Raw genomic sequence first — 6,230 nt, forward strand, 5'->3', positions numbered from 1 at the left:
GGGCTGTGTCGGGCAGTGCAGGATGATGGCTGAGCTGTGTCACACTCTGGACCTTGGGCAGTGCCGCCGTGTTGTTGCCCGCTCTGGAAGAGTCGTGGTGCAGCTCCCCAAGGAAGTGGCTGCAGCTCCACCGTAACTTCCAGGGAGAGACGGATCAAGATCCAAGGATTCTGGAAAAGGCAGTCGTACTGCACTCCTTAGTTTGGTTTGGGTGCTTTCATTTTGTTGTTCTTGTTCTTTGCCTTGGGCAAGCATTGAGGAGGTTAATGTGCTCTTCTTTTCGCTTGCTCCTTTCCCAGTAGAATCCACGGGTGTTTCTAGTATTTACTGGGAGGGCGGCTGTGCCGCTGTTACCCTGAATCTGCTGATAAGTCCCTCACTGAAGGACAGGACGGGGCCAGAGGCCAATAACGCGGTTTAGTTTCCACGCACCAAGGCAAAGCAATAACCCATCCGCAGGAACAGCGACTCTCCGCGCGCTCGGGCCGGCAGGAGCTGCCCTCCAGCCGGAGCAGAGCTGCCCTTCCTCTCGCCTCCATGTCCAGCATTGAGTCCGGGTTTGTTTGCCACCTGCGGTAAAAACCCTGGTGTATATAGTATAAATGGAGTATAATTAAAAGCTACTTTAACATTTTCTTTAGTGACATATGTAAAATGTTCATGCCAACAGTCCAGTCAGATTTATTTTAATAGCAGTTAAAAGGCAAGGAAAGTATTAATGAACCACACTCAATTCTTGAAAACAGCGTGAAGTGTATGAGAGTTACGTGGAAGGGAAGCTACTTTATTCAGGTTTAATCCAGATGCGAATGCTGTAGCAGCCTGTATTGGCCTCCGGGATGCCAATACTAAGCTACAGCCTTTGTGAAAGTCGCATCAAATATTTTAAAAATGCAACTTTAAAGTGGAAGTTGTACAATTATCAACTTCTCACTGGGCTGAAAAGCAAAAGCTCTGGTTCAAGCAAAGGACACTCATACATGTTATTAATGGTGTAGTCAAAATATTTATTGAAAAGAAAAGGTAGAATATTTTAAGCGTTGCACCTGCCATCATTTCTTAAAGCACATTCTTTACATCTAACTGCCAGTGCCATTATGAAGTCTGTTTTTATAAATGTACATTTCTTCAAACTAAAAAGTGCATAATTAAAAGTATTATGTTACTGCCATATAGTGATATAAAACATTTTATAATTGCCAATTCATTGTAACTGTTATTTATTTAAGTGAATTGTAAAAATGCTTTCTGATCAAATGAGCCAGAGTTGTTTTTAAAATGTTCCCATTAGCTTGTTTCTAATGTAGCATAAGCAATGTTCTTGGGTTTGTTTAGAATAATTTTGCCAGTAGGAGACCAATTCTAACCCTTTTTCCTCCAGCTTAGTCCTTTACCCATTTTAAAGACAATTTACAGAAGTTTAGTTTTTTGTATGCTAATCGCTGTTAATTAAAATGTTTATAAAGTTTATTTTTACCAAAGAGATGCAATTCATTATGACAAAATATTGCAGAATAAACTTTGTTTTATAACATTTGTGACTTTTCTGCCCATGTTTTTCATTCAGATGATCAAAGGGGCTTTTATAAAATAAACAGCATTGCAAACAGAAAACGCTGTGTTATCTCTTTATCTACAGATCTTGGTTCTGGTCTCAGGCGCTGCTCTGAGGCCCTCAGGTTCCCATTTAAATCTGTTCCACAAGACTGGGGCTAGTTAATAATAATAATAATAATAATTCCTTGTAGGTCTCTGCTTGGTTAAGGAAATTGCGTGCTCATTGAACTCATCTGTACAGTAACTGAGCCCTATCAGTTCACAGCAAGATTTATTTTCGGTCAAGTTCAGCTACAACTGGCCCAGATCTATGAACAATATAGAGGTGATACAATGTAAACCTCTTAATTCTATTTCCTCCTGTGTTGATAATATGGAAAAATCTATTTCCGAAATGAAGACTAAACCTCACTGATATTTGAACAGCATCTTGTTAAAGCCAAGATTTTGCCCTGTAACCTGGAGCTTTCAGATTGGTTTGAGGTCTTTGAAATGTCTGACGCTGCTGCAGGCCTTTTGCAGACCTTGCTGTAAGACACCTTACTTGTTTGTTTTGCTTTTGTGCAAAATATTTGCTTAAAAAATCAGGGCTCTTTTTGCAATGAAATATCTCATTATTTACAACATCCATATCACTGCAAGGAAGTCGCTCGTACTGTGTTTGGAGATCTGGAGAGAGCATGGAACAGGTCCTGTAAGAATGTAGAGTTTAAGAAATAGTTCATTTGGTGTTTTTTTTTTTTTTCATTACTTAGTTTTCTTTAGAAATTATTTATGGGGTGTGTTGGGTCTTCCTGCATGGAGCTTTCTGGAGAGCAGATGACAACAGTCCCCTCTTCACCGCCCTTCTTCATGAAATATTCCCCATCCCGCTCCCTGCTTTTCCCAGGCCATACTGAGATCTTTTCCCTGAACAAAAGGTGAAAAATAGTTAACCAGCTTAATATCTTCTGTAAAGCTTGAGGCAGCATCGTGAGAAGAGCACCATATAATTCTAGTCGGCTAAGAAAGACTTTTATATAAATGACTTAAGAGCTGCAATTTGCACATCTGACTCCATCCTGGAGTTTTACTGAGATACTGCAGCACAAGAGGGAAACAAGGTTCAGCACGATGCTTTTATCTCCTAGAAGCAGACACTGCTCAGTCTGTTCTAGTATTATTTTTCTAGCTAGTATCACTGAATAAATTCTCTGTCTAGAGTCTGATGAAAATATAATAGTTCTGTTACAGTACTAAAAGTAATATACTAGTTTTTAATTAAGACTTGCCTTTGTCACCATAGCAAATAATATTAGGGTCTAAATCACAATATATGGGGAATCTATATACTCCTAGTGTCTTAGACTTAGTGTTCATCTTAAGTTACTTGATAAGAGAAGATTGCTCTAATTAATTTGGACAAAACCACAGCTATGTATCATACATCAACGATATCTTTCTAATTGTTATTCACTATTTTTTTTTAATAAGAGAACCGTAAATTCATTGTTAAATTCCCCTTGAGATTTTTCTTCTGTTACGACTTCACAGGAAATTGATGTCTCTATGAAGCCACAACACTTGAACTAAAGCTTTAACTGAAGCAATTACCCAGTTACACCAGCTCTCTTGTAAGGACTTTTATGGAGGAAATGCTTGATAGATCAGGTTTATTTTTTAAATGGCGGCCTACATTTGACCCAGAAGCTGTTAATGCTTCTGTAGATCTTGAGCATCCAAATACCTGTAGGCGTTTTTAGTTCGAGTGGTCCGAATAAATCTGGGCAACTGAGAGCATCTGGTATGCTTGACAGTAATCACATAGAATTATTAATATAAGTCCAGGAGTGTAATTGTGAACTTTCCCAGCATAATTGATCCTATCAAGTCTCTTGTGTGTTTTTCACATGAACGTTTACCTGCCCAAAGGTTTAAGTTTGTGCCTATTAGACCAAGTTCAGGTGAGCTTACACATTGTTCATTTTAGCCATCAGCAGGTGTACAGGTGATAGGAAATATCTCAGTAGGTGCCTATATAGCCCTTTACACCACAGGTTACCTTCAAAAATAAATTTTATGCTTCAGAGAAATTTTTGATTAATTTAAACTGGCATCTTTTCAGTGGTGGCCAGTGACAGGATAAGAGGTAATGGGTACAAGTTGAAACACAGGAAGTTCCACCTCCATGTAAGGAAGAACTTCTTTCCTGTGAGGGTGACAGAGCCCTGGAACAGGCTGCCCCGAGAGGTTGTGGAGTCTCCTTCTCTGGAGATCTTCCAAACCTGCCTGGATGCCACCCTGTGCCCGTGATCTAGGTGTCCCTCCTGGAGCAGAGGGTTGGACTAGATCATCTCTAGAGGTCCCTTCCAACCTTAACCATTTTGAGATTCTATGATTTTGGTTTCTTATTAAGATCCAGTGGGTTCCCAATCATTTTTTTATTGTGATTGGCTCAAAAAGCTGCAGGCTTTTGGCTTTCAGCAGGGGTCTGCGCTGCCACCTGGGGAGCTTTGCACGTGTTTTCTGCATGGCTGCTGCTGCAGGACCTCCTCAGACCTCCCCACATCACAGATGCACTGTCCTTGCCCTTCAGGGGTGGGTGATTTGATAAGATTAACACGTTCCCTGTTGGGCTGCTGAGCCTGAGCCCCTCTCGCAGCTCTCCCTCCCCCAAGGCAGCTAATAGGAGGGAAAAAACAGACATTTCCCCAACTCTCCACGTGGCTACGCAAATCACACTAATCGCAGCGCATTTGGGCTGGCTGCTACCTTAAAAAGTGGCTGGGCTGCGTGATGTCACCAACGGAGCAGAACATTCCTGGCTCCCGGGAGAAGCACCCGGGAGCGGCAGCCGCATCCCATGCAGCAGTTGCCAGGCAACGGGATTCAGCTTTCAGCAGGATCTAATTTTAAAGTATTTAACCCTAGATCTGTCAAGGCTCATTATTTCCGACGCAGTTGTTAATCCCTACTTGTTGGTGTTCAAAAAATTCCAATGCAAGCTGCACCCCCATGCCGGCAGCACTGCTGCTGTGCAAATAGCAGCGAAGGTCTCGTATCAGAGGGCAGTGCGGGCCAGGCAGGGCTGGGGGCAAACCCCACCCTGGGGCTGACCCAGGACGTGCACATAATATTTCCGCGCACACAGTATTTCTGTGTGCAGAAATAGGTACAATTAGGGGTGGAAAACCAGTGCGCTGACATGCCATGAATCATGGTTCCTTGCTGGCTTGCATGAGTGGCTGGCACCTGTTTTCTCTCGGAGGGGTATTTTTCAGGTGAATGAATATAGTAAGAAATAACAACTAGGTCTTGATTTTTTTTTTTTAATAATAGGTGTCTTTCTAATTTTAGATGCACTTTCATGGAGATGAAGCAATATGTCTGATTCACAGCCGTGCCAATAAACAGCTGTCATTTTGAAAGCTAGAGGATTAGGGAGGAATGTTTGCAGGTGTTTGTGAACATCTGAGTTGTGTTTGTTTTTGTAAATATTTTGCTACCTTTATTTTTTTCTAAATTATAGCTGCCTCTCATATTTCAGGGGGGAAAAAGGCATTATTTCTGACTAGCTCTGTCACTCCTTGGCTGGCTGCTACAGAGTATTCTGTGAGCGCCCGTGTGCTCAGGACCAGCTTAACAGTATGTGGTATTTCCCTCACCTCAGCTGATGCTGCTTTTAGCGCTCAGTGTCATAAGCACAAAAAGAAAGACTGACAAATGCACAGACCAAAAAAAAAAAAAAGGCAGTAAAACGTAAGGGGAAAATAAAAGGGGATTGGACCAATTGTGTATTTTTGCACTGTATTGTGCAAAACATGGCAGAGCTAGGGAAAGTTTCATTTTCCCAGCACAGGTGGAATTCAGCTTTAAAAAAGAAATTGAAGAAACTTTTTTTTTTCCCACTTGTTTCAGTTTTGCTGTTTCATGGAGCAGATATCACTGTGATTCACTGGGAAGCTGAGAGCCGCTCCTGGGGCACAAGAGCCCATGTGTGATGGGCTGAGTGGGACCCGCTCCGTGGGCAGGTGCCTTCCACCAGGCGTAGGAAACCCGCACGAGTGGAGAATCATAGAATCATGGAATGCTTAAGGTTGGAAGGGACCTCTAGAGATCATCTAGTCCAACCCCCCTGCACACGCAGGGTCACCTAGAGCACGTGGCACAGGACTGCATCCAAGTGGGTTTTGAAGATCTCCAGAGAAGGAGACTCCACAACCTCTCTGGGCAGCCTGTTCCAGTGCTCTGTCACCCTCACTGTTAAAAATGTTTTCCTTAAGTTCCTGTGGAACTTTTGGTGCTTCAGTTTGTGGCCATTACCTCTAGTTCTGTCAGTGGCCACCACTGAAAAGAGGCCAGCACCATCCTCCTCACTGCCTCCCTTGAGGTACTTACAGACACTGATTAGCCTCTCAGACTTCTCTTCTCCAGGCTGAACAGGCCCAACTCCCTCAGCCTCTAAACCTACCCCGCGCTGTCCCAGGCGTTGCTTTTCCTCCCTCTCCTTCCCTGAAACCTCATTAGACACCGACCGCCACCCCCTTTGCGTGCACACCCTATGGGTGACTCCTATTTATCCAGTGATTTGGGAAGGGACGCAAGGGCAGAGCTTTGTTTGCGTTCCTGTTTCTAAATGCTATGAGCACTGAAACTATGGTAATGAGGGCTACAAACAGGGAAGAATTTGTTCC

Source organism: Tinamus guttatus, unplaced genomic scaffold (genome assembly GCF_059628265.1).
Source record: "Tinamus guttatus ecotype Peru unplaced genomic scaffold, ASM5962826v1 Tinamus_guttatus_pri_ptg000456l, whole genome shotgun sequence".
Lineage (NCBI taxonomy): Eukaryota > Metazoa > Chordata > Aves > Tinamiformes > Tinamidae > Tinamus > Tinamus guttatus.